This window comes from Onychostruthus taczanowskii, unplaced genomic scaffold, assembly GCF_017590055.1.
Source record: "Onychostruthus taczanowskii isolate IOZ18803 unplaced genomic scaffold, ASM1759005v1 scaffold156, whole genome shotgun sequence".
Taxonomy (NCBI): Eukaryota; Metazoa; Chordata; class Aves; order Passeriformes; family Passeridae; genus Onychostruthus; species Onychostruthus taczanowskii.
In genome coordinates this window covers 344677-361768 of record NW_024498751.1, presented here as the reverse complement: position 1 = coordinate 361768, position 17092 = coordinate 344677, and the positions used below count along the sequence as shown (strand labels likewise).

Sequence of the window (17092 nt, the reverse complement as noted above, 5' to 3'; positions counted from 1 at the left end):
AACTTACACAAATGCACTTAACTCTGGAGTACAGATATTCAGTATTTGAGAAACTGCAGTAATAGCCACCTATGACAGCAGTGAACAAAAAAAAAGTTGGCCAGAAGACCAATCCCTTCCCCATATTTCTACACACAATTACATGGCTTAGATATCAGTACACATCAAAGCAATAAAAAGAGTGTTTAAAAAGGCATTTACACACTTAAAATCCACAGTTAAGATTTAACAGATTTCAACACAATTCACATACGACCCAATCTACATCTAAATAAACCAACAGAAAGCAGATTTTGGACATATTTATTTAAGAAAATCAGAATAAATGAAAATATAAAAATTGGAGCTTACATTTGGATAATATCAATATATTCAAATAAATTTTTTGTAAAAGAAAATTAATTTCCACATTTATACAAAGAGAACAACACATTCTCTCAATGTGTGTTTTTTAAGGCACAAATTTTAATTTTTTTCCCCCAAACATTAGTTACAGTAGCTCTCATATAAGGTTCACACCCCTGGTCCATGCATAGAAGATAATGCAAATTAAAATAATGAATGGTGTGTACCTTGACTGGGACCTAAAAAGACACCAAGTTTCTTGCTGTCTTTTACACCCAAATACATACAGATATCTCATTTGAGAAAGACAGCAAGGCTCTGCACCTTCATGCATTCTGCCACCTAGTAAAGGCTGAGCGCAACTTTGGCACCAGGCCATGCCACATCTTCTGCCTCAAAACCAAGTCTCCCTCATTCACCCAGCACACTGGTCTGCCACGCTCTTGTGGGCTTTTGGTCCTGTTAAAAAATCCAGTAAATCAGAGGAATTTAACCTAACTTGATACAAACTTTCAAGGCTGTTGAAGTTCTAGAAACAAGTCCTTTATCTTGACCATTGAATCAAAACTAAACAAAGCTTTCTATTATGAAGCTTCAATTTCTCCTAGGAAGAAGACTGGAGTAAAATATTGATTTGCAAATATTTTGTAACTGTGTTTGCCACTACACAGTTTTATCTCAATAAAAATTACATATTTATATAACAATTTATACCCATTAAGGTTGTATGATTCATTTCATGCTGAAAACAGCAATAAAATGAAAGAGTAATAAAAATCTGCAGCCAAACAGTGTAACATTTCTACCAGGAACAGACATCTAGCAATCAAAAAAAAAAAACCTTCTAAATCACAAACATCACAAGGATAAACTGGCTCCTTCTGCCGACTTATAAACCCAAGATCAACAACAAAATCTCACCAGTGCCATGTTTCAGACCTGAGAGTTTTGCTTCTTTTGCCCACTTGGAACAGACAATGAAACAGTCACTCATAGTTATGTTGTATTTCAGATGTGTGCACAGGCACCCAAACATACACACCCAAGCCACTTACCCCTCTCACGTGTGGCAAAGACTTTCCTACTCCCCAATCTAAGATCATTACTGTTATTTTATTTCTTTTCATGCTCAAGACAACTGTTCAATTGCAGTATACACACTTTTCCTCTATCACAAATACCCTAAACATCATCCAGCATGTCTTCCCCTTTCCCACTACGGAACAGTATTTCTTGTTTCAATCATGATTATCACCTGTAAGATTTTTAAGCAGCTCACGCTTTTAAGAAAAATCAGGTACACAACTGCTTTCTGCAGAAAACCAAAGTCTTTGCACGTTAGCCTATGTTTAAGACAAAAAGAAAAACAAACAAAAGGAACATAAAAGGCTGTTTAATATACTTTGGCTATAAAGAGAGCAGAATATATTTTTGCTTGACAATATTTTATTCCCTACCACAAGAGAAAGATAGTATCTAGTGTTAATTATTGAAACAAATATACTTTCAAAACTGAACATGAACTTAGAAAACACAGAAAGGTCAGAATTCTAGACCCTGGCACTCTAATGGAAGAAATAGTCAATAATCTTGCAGGTCCCAGACTCTGCTTTAGATAAAAATCAGACTAAGACAGTGGGAGTAAGCCCAGGCACAGGCTTTGTCCCCTTTGTGCTGAAAGTGACAGCTGAAAAGAATCTTCATCAGCCAAGCAGGGTAGTGACAGTTCTGTACAAAGAGAGACTCACTTTGCAAGTTTTTCATTTTTTCTCATGTATCCCTCTATCACAAAAGACAGTGTTAAATTTCAGACACATTTTTTTGTTCTGTAAAGGCTGTACGGTTCAGGCATTCAGAGTAGTTACTCACTTATGGACTACTAGACAAACAGACCATCATTTTGTTATAAACTGCTCGCAGTATAATAATGAAAAATTATTATTGGAAAAAAATATAGGGAAAAGAAATGCAAAGCAAGCTTGCGGTGTGTTTAGTGTAAATCCCAAAGTCTCAAATATTGTACTCAAAATATCAATGATCATAAAGTACAGAGCTGCACTCCCATCTGTTAATTATCACAGAGCAGTCAGGAAAGAACAGAATGGCATTCTTTTGACACAAGAAAAAAAAACTCCAAACCCACCACCTAAATGCATCTAATCTAGCACTTAATGTGTAACAATGAAGCTTGAAGTGATTTATTTTCTTTCAGATGAACAATTATTTTAATCTAACAAAAATTGAGAGCATTTTGTATAAATGAAGGTATTCATTATTAACATTTTCATATTTCCCATGTGTTTTCATTCACTTGGTCTTCTCACCCTCCCTTAAGAGCACCTGGAAAGTAAAAATATCCAGTTATTCTGCAGCCCATCAGTTTGTGGAGAGAAACTGCTATTAATATATTAACTTCCCAGAAAACATTGCCATACACCTTACTGCCTCTTAAACATTAATGTTATCAACTCTTCTAATAAGACAATGGCATCTTTATTAACTTAATTTCTCTATGTACTTGTAGAGTGGAAGTTCTACAAATTGTTCATCTTTGATTACAAAGATAATATTAAAACATACCAGTGACTACAGAAGTCACGTAGAAGAGAAGAAAAAAGAAAAGTGCAGCTATTTCTGTCAAGGATATCAGAGTTATCATTAAATTTATGAACAATTTCCAGAGTATACATCTTAACTGTATGTTACAGGCAAGACGTTAAAATGAGAAAAAAAAAGATTCTACATGAGACAAAATCTTTCTGTCAAAGTATTCAAAATATTGATCATATAGAAGCTCAAGAGGCTTTCATTGCCACCATACCCAAACACAACCTAGTTGATTCATCCAAACACAACATAGTTGATTCATTTTATTACTTCATCTGTATGACAAAAGGTGCTAGTCCTATATGTATTAAAGCAGGGGGAGAAATAAAAATGGCAAGATTTGTATCCTGAAAAGTATTTAGGCATTTAAAGTCCATTAAACAAACAACCCCTCTCCAGCCCCCTCCTCCACCACCACCTTCATGAACCATATACAGACTTTCTGGTCTTCAGAACCTCCTGCAGTGTTTTTATTTCCTCTAACTCCTGAGATAGAAAATTGTTTCAAGTCCAAGTTGTTTGAAAGGACAGAACACTCTCTATGCCTAAAAAACACTCTCCATCTACTCCTCTACTCCATTATTTTAAAATGCACAGCTGGAAAAAGAATTTTACCAATTTGCCAGCGGTCAAGGGGCAACCTGCGGTGCTGGACTACTCAGGGGCTGAGAGCACATCCCTCTTGGCAGAAATAAATGGGAAATCTTATGGGCAGGATGCAAATCTGAGCACACGCTTCCCAGCCAGGAGGTGCCCAGGAGCTGACAGCCAGCTGTCTTTCACCAGGAGGTGTTCACTGCCTCCAAAGAGAGAAATCACACACTGGGCCCCTTTGGGCACACTAATCCACCCAGGGTTTCAGTGAGCTGTGCAGCTGTACCACAGGCCTATGCTTTCTAAACAAAGAAAAGCCATTTTTTGTTCCACAAGTGGGTAATGGCAGGTCAGTAGAGGGGTGTGGGAGACAGGATAGGGCACAAGCAAAGGGCAGGAAAACTTTTACTGCAGAATGGAAGACTCTGTGGGGGAGGAGAAAAGTATTAGAGTAGAAGTTACATCATTACAATTTAAGGAAAAAATGCATTCTAAACAGATTTCTTGTTTTTTAATTTATTGCCAAAAAGGTTGAAGGCCATAAACATTTTATTAGAAGCTCAGATTTTAGGTTTCATAATACCTCATAACTGCAAGGTTTTGTTGTGGTCAGCTTGACTATGAGAATTTTTACATTGTTGCTATAAATCAGCTGGGCTACTGGCAATTACTTGCAATTTTGTTGAAAGCTACTTTAAACAAAACAAACAAAAAAAAAAAAGTACAGAAATAGAAAAAAAAATACAAAGCAAATATAGCAAGCTGTGTTTTTATTTTGGTGCAAGTAACCAAAACACCGGTATGTGATCAAATCTGTGAGTCAAACTACTAGAGCAAGCAAAAACCATGAAAATTAAACATTGAAAAAGTCACCATTACAAGATAGTGCTCTGCGATCTTTCCATTAAGAATTTATGTAACAGCCGTACTGCCTTCATGAGGAGAAAAGGGACGATAGAAGAAGGGACAGCCCAAGGAACACACACTTTTTCCACCACAAGCTGAACATAAAAAAAGCCTGAAAAATACCTAAAGAGCAAAGTAGGTGCAGCTAATGTGATGCTTTTAAACCTGCAGAACAACAGCTCTCAATCACTTTCCTTAATGGTGTGGGGGGTTTGGTGGGTTCTGTTTATTTTATTTAAGCACCCTTCCCATTGAGTAACCATGTCTCAGATTTCTCAACTCAATTTGAGTGAGCTCGACAAAATGAAGACACAATATTTTTATAATTCAGTCTAACTCTTAAGAAGTTAGAGAAAATATTTACTTCCTGAATACTGAGAAATAAGTGTTTACTCCACAAACTTTGTTTCATCTTGCTACTTACTTTCTTCTCAAATATTCACCTTAAATTTTTGTAAAGCACATCAGCTTCAGCAGTGTTCTTTTTCGTTTCCATTTCTCAATTACTCTGTCACACTGTATAGCATTCAGAACTAGAAACATATTTTATGTTAAGGTCAACATTTTATTTGAGTTAGTTTCATGACAGAAATATATTTTAAATTCTCTAAAACTTCTCCATCGTGTAAACAAAATATTGTTAAGTGGAAAGATCAGGAGATTGATTTCAAAAGCTTAGTCCTGCTCTGAAAATAAAATGCCAATGAACAGACTTTTTAAACTTACTAAATTAGTTATTTAGTTCTGAAAGTTTTAGTTTCTGAAGACACAGATCTGTACCTATCATCAGTCTTAATGCAACAATTTTGGAGATTGATAAGTTTAACAGAATTAGTGTTTTAATTCTTCTTTTTTTCTTGAAGGTATGGTTTAAAAACGACATCTGACTGAGCTTTTCCATGTTCTTCCATTTTCAGCAAAATAAAATCTTCAGAAGGCAAGTCCCAACTTTCCTTGCCAATTGACAAGCACTATCTATCATGGTTATTTAAACTTCAAGGAATTTTACCCTAAAGGAAATTCTTCCCATTCCCTTTCCTGTTTGTTTTGATTATCTCAGCACGTATTTGCAACCTCTTTCATACTGAAGCTGAATGTTACACAAACACCTGATATTTTAAACACTTAATAAAATGGATTCTAAAAACCAAAACAGGGATCTGAAGGTCTGATTCATGCTTTGGTAAACACAGAAATACTTAAAAGTCTAACCACTCTGAAGCTGGATGAGAAAGAGCAGGAATCATCTCAAGCTTCTGGGGTTCTGCTGGCTCTTGTTTATAGATAATGAAACTAAGAGGTTAAGGCTAAACATTAAAAAAGTGCAAACAGAAGACGTTTTCAGAACTGAACCATTTTAATTTGTATTTTAAAATACTCAAACAAATCACAGGGTTTTTTTCCCCAGCCACATGGGTACCTCTAGGATAAGTTATCTCAAGTTTCACCATACTAAAATTTGTAGCCAAAGCAAGAGAACCCAATACAAATCTAAGTTTGACATGCTGAGAGCCAATTTCAAATTCACATCCTGCTCCTTAACATTAAAACAATCTTTTGGAAGGGATCCAATGGAATTGCTCAATAGAAATTCACACATCCAAATTCTAGTATTGCTAAACATGTTTTAATCAGTGACAAAGTCAGCAAAGAGTATCTGAAGCTGAACCTGAAAGGACATGCTCTGGTCTTCAAGCATTTATTTTATTGTTAAGTTCCATAGTTGTAAAATATTTAACTACCAATAATTTATTTGGGAATTCTTGTCCACTGGTTTAAACAAAGAATATACAATATGAGCCTATAATGCAAGATCATAAGGAGTCTTATAAAAAGATCTTCATAATATTGTAATAGAGAAATATTCTGTACAAATTCTGAAATATGATAAAGTGGAATCACAGTATGCTGGAACAGCAACTAAAATTCTCAATTATCAGAGCAACTGACACCACAAAAAATGTTGTGATACTTCATGGATTAATTCACACTGGAAGCCACAACAGCACTGTATTCAGACTGACTTGCTTACGGCTTTGCCCAGTTTAGTCTTAAAAAAATGTAAAGGATGTAGATTTGAACCTGTGCTACCTATTCCAGCTTCTCAGTGTCCTTGGGGTGAATTTTGTTTGCAGGTGCAAAATCAGAACCTCACCTGTTTCATACTGTGACCACTGTCTCTGCTCCTCCTGCCACATTCCCCTGTAAAGGCCTGGCTACGTGTTCTGGATGACCTCTCAGGTATCACCTTGTGAGGCAGCTATTGTGAGGTAAGCATCCCCTGAGCTTTCTGATGTCCAGCCTGTGCAAAGCCATTTCTCTCAGCCTCTCCTTACGTGCTCTAAGCCCCTCATTCTCCCAGCTTTCCACCGAATTAGATTCCATTTACTCAGTGTATTTGGGGAATCAAAACTGGTTGGGTGTATCCAAAGTGATGGCCTAAAGAATACTGAGTATTGGCAACCCACTGGCGCTGCTTCTGCTCATCCAGCCTGGCATGCTGCTGGCATTTGTCACCGTCAGTGAAGCCTGACGTGCTGCCTTGCGTGCCAGAACGTGCAGGTCCCTTCCAGCAGAGCTGTCTCCCAGGAAGTCACTCCCCACCCCACCCTGTGGCAAGGGGTGGGAAGATGCATTTATCCTTGTGGAATGTCAGGAGGTCCATCATGGTCCATTCCACCAGCCTCTCTCAGCTGCAGAGCACTGTCCTCTAATGTGTCAACTACTCCCACAATGTGATGTCACATGCAGATTTGATAGGAATACACTTCATCTCCTCCTCCAGGTCACTGATCAAGGTACTAAACAAAACAGGTCCCAATACAGTACTCCACTTGTAACTTGTCTCCAGGTGCAATACAAACCATTAAGTGTTGTGTTTTGAGCCTGACAATCACGCTTAAAGCCTGGATAAACTGAAAATAAGTGATGGTCCAACTTCCATATGCAATATTAAGTCTGATCTGATGGCATTCACGGTTTCAGTAGTACACAGAAAGGTCCAACAACTGCAAATAAGTATATAAAAGATGCTCAGAAACTTCACACAAGGCTATTTCGATTACTGCTTAAGGGAAAAAAAGAAAACAAAACTGAACACAAAACAAAAACAACTCCAGTAGATTCCTTCCTAATAAGGAAGAAAACATAGGACTAAAGAAAAATATGTTTATGTATGAAACATACATGATGAATGGTTTTAAGTTTCAAAATCTATGAATATAGTCCATGAAAATAAAAATTAATTTCATCATCCGTCGAAGGAAACCTAAAGTCATTATCCACCTTATACATAAGTCATGAAATAGGAAAGACTTCACACAAACAAAGCCATACAAACAATTTCTTAAAGGAAGTTTAAAGTTATTTATCAATTTAATTGATTATTATTATACCTACAGCTGCTACAGATACACTGACCCCTACTTAGGGGGTTTCTAGTTGAGTAAATGTCCACCCACAGAAAGCAATGCTTGCTGAGAATGAAAAAAATAACTCCACAATATAAACCATTCTTCTAACCAGTTGTTAAGTCACAGAGACAAATATCTAACGGATTTTAAATATTTCTTACTATGACTTTTCCCTGCAGTGATTACTGTAGCTGCCATAAAGAATACATACAACTGCACTGAGAGGTGCAATTGAGAAGCTGACATAGAAAAAAATAAAACCTCTAACTTGCAACTTTCAACACCTCTGACCTACAGGCATACTGAACACTGGAAAATGAGTAAATAGGAATATTGATACTGTTGGATACAGCCTACATAAGAAAGAGAAAAACATTAATATTAAGCATCTATTTTCCTCAGGAGAAAGAATTATTATTATACATATATGTAAATATCCTATTTTAACACTCAGCCCCACAAAGCAAGGCTAGATACTCAATTAGTAATTTGTGCATACACAGACACAGCTTGTACACCCACTGCCAGGCAGAGGTACACTCTGCACATTGATAATAATAAAGTATTATTGTAATAATATAACGTAACCTTATATATGTAAAAATACTTTAAAAAATAGAGCAGTAATATAAAAAGTAAAAAGAAAACACTTTTTAAATGTAGTATCTACTTGCTGCAGATCAGTATAAGAGAAAGAATGGCCACCAATTTTTATTTCCTAAGGAAATAAGGCTTATGCAGTCATACAGTGCAACACCTCCCTCTGCCTCAAGAATTTTTGAGCCTGTTTGACTCAGCAGAATCTGATAGATAAAGTTTCAAGGGTAGTTATGCTGCTAGATACTTCATTTCAAAGATTAAACAACCACAGAGAAAAAGCACAAAGCATTCCAAGTGTGACAGAAGCAGACATTAGCAAAATTACCAAATCTGACAATCGCACAGACTAATGAAAGTGCTTGCCCTGCACTCAGAAATCTCCACCAGAGGCAATGATTTCCAAGGGTCCAGGTTAAGCCTGGCTCAGAATCTCAGTAAAACCCTCTGCTCTATCAGTAGAAACTTCATCCCGTATAGAAAATACTGGAGCTGAATTTATATTTCATGTTTTCCAGTGTAGCAATCTGAGCAACCACTTGTACAGTTCTCGACCAATTTAGATAATTTCATCTATTTTGAGGTCTTCTGGTGACAAACTGCTTAAATTCTACATTTAAAGAAGGGGAAATGAGCAAACCTGTTCACACACTGTTATGGATAACACCAATCACTGTATTTACTCCACCTCATCTCAACAACTCTAAAAATAACCTTTTGAAATGGTTTCCTATGCAAACAAGATTGTGTGATTCAAAGACACGTACGAAGATACTAAGAAAATGTTGGGGTGAGGGGATGGAAACAGCAGCGGATCTGAGAGGAGGAAGACACCCACCTCTGGAGTACCTGCCTGTTCTCAAAAAAATGGTAGCCAGACAAGGGAGAAAACATTCTGAACATTGACAGGTTTATCCCAATAGCTCTAATTCTGCCAGGCAGCTTCCAGGACTGAATGCAGATGCCTGTGTATCTCAGCCAAATGATTCTGTGAATGGACTGTTGTTTCAGTTGTCTGAAAAGGGAACTTGAAATAAAAGGTTACAGTTTTGATAAAAGGATTTTAAGTACCTGGACATCACTTAATTACTACTACAGTTCAACTCAGATCAAAGAACTTGGATTAAGCTAAAAAATCCCTCTATAATAATAATATATAGGAGGCTACAGAAGTGCTAAAATAAGTCCCATGTTTTAGCATATTTTATGAAATAATAATTTAAAAATCCTCAGCTATTTAAAAACTTTCTTCATGTGATCTTCCCTGCAGAACACCTCCACAAGTTTCCCACCCCTGAACATCCCAACAATCTAAAAGTTATTACAGTTGAAAATATTTGCACCTCTTACATAAAATGACCATATTCAGAGAAGGACTTTGTAGTTATTTAGCTTGCTGTATTTAACAACATACATTATTTTTCTAATTTACCATGCAACAAGAACAGAACAGTAGCTCTTCAAAATGCCAACACCTCAACAGTTACTGTGTGGCTTATCACTGAACGCCAACTTATCTCATGTTTTTGTCAAAAACATCACAAACTCAACCTAACAGAAACCCCACTGATTTCACTTGTTAGCTCCAGTGTCAGACTGTAGCACACTGACATATCTTTAAACTAATTCCTACCTTGTATTAACTCTTATCACAAGTTCCATATTGTCAAATTTCAAACATTTTTCTCTGAGCCTCAGAGGGAAGAAGAGAACAGAAGATTAATGACAATACTGTAGAGAAAATAGGACATGGGTTTGTAAATACAAGGGATTGTTTTACATTAGTCCAATGAAGAAAAATTATTCTCACACTGGGTTTGCATTCATCATCAATTAGAATTTCTACAGAACAAACCCAGAACATCCTGCTAAACCCAAATCACAGCTGGCAATCCTGCAGCCCAGTGAGGCAAGGCAGCCACTGCCTTTGAAAAAGCTCCCTCCATTGCTTTGGGAACACCAAGAGGGGCAAGAATAATAAGCTGTTGTCCTGACAACCTCACAAAATAAAGCCAAGGCTTACTTTACTACAGCAGAACACTACAGACAACCTGATCACTGTAAACTGCTCCTAATTCTTCAAGAGCAGCCAGAACTGCAATAAGCAAGACCAGCACAGCAAAACACATATGCTTACTTACACACTGTTGATTATATGCACATGAGGCATGAGAATGCATGAACAGACACAGCCACACTCTTCTGGTCTTTTTTCCCCCCACACTTGTTTTCCACTTTGAGTCACACTAGTATTATAATGGGGTTTCAAGCTAAAACATCTCAGGTATTCATTTTCAGTGCTGAGAAGCCAAAAAACACTAGAAGGAGAGGAGTGCTCCTTTCCTTGAATGTACTTTAGGTATCTAAAAGTAGGAAGCAATTAGTTTTGAACAGAAAGCCACAAATGAGAACAGCCAGAGAAGAAGAATGATTAAATAACTTGCACCTCTCAGGTAAATAAATAAATAAATAAATAAAAACAACAAACATGAAAAAACCCTAAGAGACTGAAATATTCCATCTTTCAAAATACCTTCTTCACAAAATATAGGAAATAGAGCTGCTTCTTTGCAATGACTATTTTGCTAACTATGAATTAATTTCAGTACTTCTTTTTACTCCCCCACATGAAAGGGAAAAAACTAAAAAAAATATTGTAACACTGTGTGCACTTACAACACATGCTTTAAAATGTTTCACTCTCCCCTTACTCACCTTAATTGCCATTTTATTGTCACATCCTTTCACAATTTATCAGATTTGACTGAAGTGATTGTAAAAATCCAAAATGGAATATACAGTGGCCCAGAAACCTCTTTCCATCTCATATATATGGAACAAACAAGAGTTAAACAGAAAAGGCAATTCAAAACAAAACATCAAAAAATGGCAAATCACTAGAAAAATTTTATTGATGTATTAAAACACATTTTATTCCATTTAAATTAACTAGCCACAGAATGTCTGATGTATTCAGAATACCTTTCCTAATAAAAACATTTTAGGTGTTCTAATCTGTTGTTCCTGTAATTTGTAAAATGGTTCTATCACAGTTTGTATCAGGTTTAAAGAAAAGTTGGTGAGCCTAAAAGGAAATGGAAGGGCAAATTGATGAGTTTTATGTGAGCTTTGTATCTTTAATCTTTTAAGTAATCTTTGAAGCATAGGTACTCCACAATATGATTTTTCAGGTGTAAGTTATATGAAAAAAATTGGATGGGATTTATGTTAGAGGACACAGGATACACATAAATGCAGGCAGGCATTATCACAATCCACAGCCACTACGCCAGTGAGAATTCAGGCAGCCAAGGAGAGGGGGAGGAAAGAAGAAACAGCAAACAATACAGGAGCATTGCACAAATATCTGCAGAGCTGGGTATGCAACTTTGCAGGATCCAGAACAAAAAATGAAGACATTATATAAGAAAGCATTCAAAGTCAATGGCAAAACTCCAAGTCCTGTGCTCAGAATTTATTTAAGCTGCTGAGGGGGAGGGGCAGCCAGACAACTTCAGCTACTGCCACCTTCCAGCCTCCCAGCTACCACAAGCCAATTTACTACTGCTTCTCTAGCCTCCTTCTAGATTCTCTCACTTTCAAAAAATAGCTATGGTATCTTTCTACATTACATACCGCAGCTGAAAAAAAAAAAGAAAAGAAAGGAAAAAAAAGTAGCTACAGGTCTTTTTCCAAAGGAACACAGAATCCCCAGTTAACAGCACTAAAAGAAATGTGTACTTCATTTCAAACATCTACTATTCTTAAAATGTCTTACAAACATCAAATCCAATAAAGCTGTTTGCCTGCATGTTCAAAAAGACAGGACAGCAGCTGCTTACATTTATTACATGTTCAGAACATTACCTCCACAAGGATTCAAGACACTTTTTTAAACAAAACCTTTAATTATGTATGCACTGCTCATTATTTAAGAAATTCCAGAAAACCAGAAGAATCCACTTATAAATCTAAATTGAGTAACTAACTGCTCATGTAATTACAGTTTCATGATCCAAACAAGAGCCTACATATCTTCTAGTAAGAACTATGGTGCAAACCAATCACAATGACATTTCTGCCTACTGCTGTCCTGTCCAACTAAAAACTAGAAGAGTATCACCAATTATAACAATCCTTTTCAATCTTCTGCTCATTCAATTATGCCTCAAAGTGGCTTCAAATCCAGGGTCAGTGCTTTGCTATAAAGGAAGGCAGGTTCTCTCTCATTTACTTCTGTCAGGATAAATCAGATGTTTAACATTGTGTGCTCTTTCACAACAAACTAAAAAAAAAAGACAGCTATTCATGTGAAATTCTGACAATTCTTAAAAATCTAACCAGTCCCATGACATCATCACTGGACGTCATCAGGAATTAATGTTACCATTAATGACATTTATGTAAACAACAAGTGTTTGGCAAACAAGCAAAACAAACAATTGTGAAACATACTTTTCAATCTACTAAATACAAATTCCCTCATAAATTCTTCTTATTGGTTTATTTGATTTGGTAGACAGCCCTCACACTCTTATCTCAAAATTCAGGTAGAAAAACCAGGGTTGAAAAAGACTATGAGAGGCACCCCTACCTTAAACTTCATAAACCGTCCAGATTTATAAAAGGATGAAAATTGTGCTGAAAATAAAGAGATAAACTGAAGTTGGTCTTGACTTTGCAGGAAGCAACATTTTAAAGAATCAGATATGAAGTATGTTACCTAATACAAAAAAACAATTCTACTCTGAGGACAATATTGCAACATACAGAAAACAAACAGCCACCCTCACTTTACTGACCCACAACCCCGCTTACCCAAACATTTGAAAATTGCAAAGCATTTTAAATTGCAAAGCAAAAATTGCAAGGAAAAAGAGCATTTGTCAAACCCTGATTTCATTTCAAGATGTAAAACCAGCTACTGTTGGTTATCTTGGATGACTAACATGAGAAACTAGATAACCCAGTGCCCCACCCTCTTTCCACAATCTGTAACTTGTATTATCATAATAGCATAGCATTTCTTCCTCTCTTTTACCAAACTAGATCTCTCAGCAGTAAAAGGAAGGAACCTACCGAAAATATTTTAACATCCAACCATCTAAATATAATCCTAACTCCAGGCAAGGCAAGGAGAAAATACTTCCTTTCTCCTGCAGTTTGAACAGATGATCTGCAGATAAAGAGCTCAGGTGCAATGCCTATGTCCAGTATGAAGCTGGAAGTGAAAAAACGAACTGCCTCAATTCAGTCATAAAAGTCCAAAGCAGAAAAAAAAAGGGATGATTTTGCCATCTGTTTGACCACTGCTTTGCTTGGTTCCTCATTTGATTCTCTTCATTTGCAAGAATATTTCACAATGCACTTGAGTAATAGTATGTCATAAATGCCTACAAAAAGAAGAGCATATTATCTTTCTTTCAGGAAAATGAAATATAAACCTGTAAAAATACTCTGATATGTACAGTAAGCAAATACCAGCTTCAAAGAACTGAGGTTTTGTTTAGTTCTAAGCTTCACACTGTATCCTTGGCATATATGAATGAAATGATTTTTAATTGATCCAACAGGATTGGTGAAACAGTCTGGCATCCTTCCAACCATTCCTTCTGGTTCCATCTAAGTGCTGCATGACCTGCTAAGGTAACCCACTGGGCATGCAAAACCAAGACAATACATTCAGAGACCTCTCTAAATCTAGCTTTATATGAATGCTACATAAATTATAAATCAACTATTGTGGACCCTAAGTGATGTTTAAATATCTATAATGCATTAGAGCTCTTGATGATTTAAACATGTTTGCATTAATAATACAAGATATTTCAAAGATAAAATTTGAAGATTTAAGTATTTCAGAGCCACCACTGAAGAAGCGAATGGAGGGCAAATAATGCATTCCCACTGACAAAAGGCACAATTTTGTAAAAACACAAGAAATAGAGTAATAAGGCATCAAGCCTAGGCATTTCTATATCCAGCAGGCTGTGAAGCACTATGTTTCTGAATCCAGCTCCAAAACGTTTCAGTCTAAGGTAGCTAAGTACAGAATCTAGGGGAAAAATAACTGAACAGACAATATTAATGCACTATGGTCCCTTTTAAAATAAATCCATCAAACTGAGTAACAAGTGAGACTGAATTACTGGCTTTTCCCTATTTTCAAACATCCTGCGTTATCCAGCTGTCTTCCTTTACAGCAACGTAAATATTATGCAGAGTTACCTTCCAACTAAACAAACTTTCTTTAGATATTAGTAACACGCATGTAAAATAAAGTCTAAAAAAGCAACATGAGCTAATCAAAACAACGAATTCTGTCAGCTAGTAGGTACTTCAGATCTGCTCGTGTCTCATCGGTGCAGAACTGACCAGAAGATAGTTTACTATTCACGTGAAGAAAAAAAAAATAGACAAACACAGAAATAGCAGGCTGCAGAGACAGATTACATGCTTTCCTTCCCTGCAGGATAGCTGATATAAGAAAGCCATCTAGTGTTAACTTTCAGAAGTGTCACAAAAGAGCTCGGGAAAATTTACATGTGCAATTCTATCTAACTTTGCATGTCTTTTGCATCATAAAATAAATAAAACTCGTTTCCTCTAGAAAAGCCAGGTTGAAAGCAAGTATTCAAACTACCGATGTATTAAAATAATGCAGCACCAAGTACTAAGGTAGTTTACTGACCTAGTTCGTGAACCTTAACAGCCATATCTGAGATTTGTCAGCTTTGGAGTTGCCTTTGTCAAGCCTGTGTAACGCTACTTCCCATTCGCAGGGGCTCGCACAGCGCAGCCGAGCACTGCCACCCGGCACAGAAGGGCTGCGAAGCCACCAGCATAAAATCTGAGGCAAAGTTGAGCCGAGCTGGCTGCTATTGAACGAACCGAACGTCAAGTTTGGAGAGCGGACCCCTGAAGAGCTACGGGAATATTATAAGATAACAAAGAGTGTAAAAGGATGCAGCCTGCGCCTTGTATCCAGCAACCAAAAAAAAAAAAAAAAAAAAGGGGGGTTTTATGATTTAAATCATTTAAGGAAAACGTAGGGGCTGAAGAGGCTTTTCCTCTGCTACCGCAAGCGCTTGGCAGTCCCCGCTGCATAGTCCGCGCTCTGAGCAGCAGCTCTCCCCAGAGATGTCCGATCCGGGCAAACTTACTCCGTAATTGCCATTATTCTTGGAGTGAGACTCGGAGAGGGGAGCGGGGGGCTCGGGCTGCCGCACCCGGCGGCAGAAGGGCCCGCAGGTGACTGGCGACCCGACGGACGCCCCCGCTGCCCCCGCGGCCATTCTCCACGGGGCGGATCGCATCGCTATTTATAAAGGCGACGTGCGGGAGCGAGTCGCCCCGGCCGCCTCACGGTGCCCGCCGGGGCGGGGTGGCTGCGGCCGGGGCGAGGACGGGGGGCCGCTAGGGTAGGGGGGCCCGCGTCTCCCCGCCGCTTTCCTACCCGCCTCAGCCTTCCTCCCGCGGAGCCCGGAGAAACCGAGCCTCCCTCCCAAAGGCACCTGAGGGAACAAGAGATGGGTCTGCCCTCACAGCACCCCCTTCCCTGAAGCGCTCCCGAGCCCTTCCCGGGAGGGAAGGCACTCACACGCCCACAGGGCACGGACGTGGTGGCGGGGGCCGCTCCTTACCTGGTGCTGCCGCGGCCGCCGCTGCTGCCCACGCTCCGGCTGCTCCGGCCCCGGGACCCCCATGCCCCCTGCGCACACGGGCTCCGCTGTGCTCCGCTCCCCTCCCGCGGGACCCACCGCCCGCGGGGCGCCGAAGCCCTCCCTGCACAGAGCCGGGGGCCGTCCGCTGGGTGCTGCGGGGTACTGCGGGGTACTGCGGGCTGGCGTGAGCGCCGCTGCTCCTCCTCTCGTTCCCCCGCCACCCCTTCCTGGCGCTCCCCCGCGCTCCGCCCGGCGCTGGGTCTGGAGTGCGGCTCCGCCGCCGGACGGGAGGGCGGGGCGGCGGCGGGAGGGCGGGGGCAGCAGCGACACTACACCCGCGCCGCCGGCCCCGCACGCCCGTAGCCCCGCCCCGCCCGCCGCCCCGCCTCCAGCGGCCCCGCGGGACCGACAACTCCGCAATGGGCACCGGCGCTGTCGCGCTTCCCAAACCCCGCGCCCCGCCTGACAGCGCCTCCCCCGCCGCCTCTCGCCCGCCGTGGCGGGGCGCGGGAGGGGATCTCCGGGGCTCCCCGGGGACAGGCGGCCAGCTCGGGATCGGAAGCGAGCAACAGGTGGGGTGCGGGACGCAGCGAGGCAGAGCATGGGGGGCCCCGGTGAAGGGCCCTCCCCGGCAGCGAGCCCGTGAGAGCCCGGTCCTTCAGCCGGCCCGGGCCCCCCGGCTGCTGCCGTGCCCAGCCGAGCGCGGCGGAGCAGCGCCGAGGCAGAGCGGCCCGGCACCGGCACCTGCCCCTGCCCCTGCCCCTGCCCCGCACGGACACTCCTCTTCGCTTTCAAAACCCTGGACAACGCCGCCCGGCCCGGCCGTCCCCAGCCTCTGCCCTAGCCCCTCTGCCGCCCTCGGGCGCTTGAGACCCCCGGCTCCTTCCCGCGGGAGCTCCCGGAGTGGCGAGCAGCGGGCTGACTGGGACTCTGTGTCACATCCTACAGGCTGTGCGTTGCCTCAGC

At 40.1% G+C, this 17092-nt stretch overlaps 1 protein-coding gene across 2 annotated transcripts in view; it reads right to left on the bottom strand.

The window, feature by feature from the left end:
- The window catches only part of SIPA1L2 (signal induced proliferation associated 1 like 2), a 126613-nt gene extending 110268 nt beyond the window's left edge, over positions 1–16345 (bottom strand). For both annotated transcript variants that reach the window (XM_041399136.1, XM_041399138.1), the window contains exon 1: positions 16106–16345. The gene's annotated coding sequence lies outside the window, so the exon portion shown is untranslated. The remainder of the gene's footprint in view (positions 1–16105) is intronic.
- Between the last annotated feature and the right edge of the window lie 747 nt (positions 16346–17092).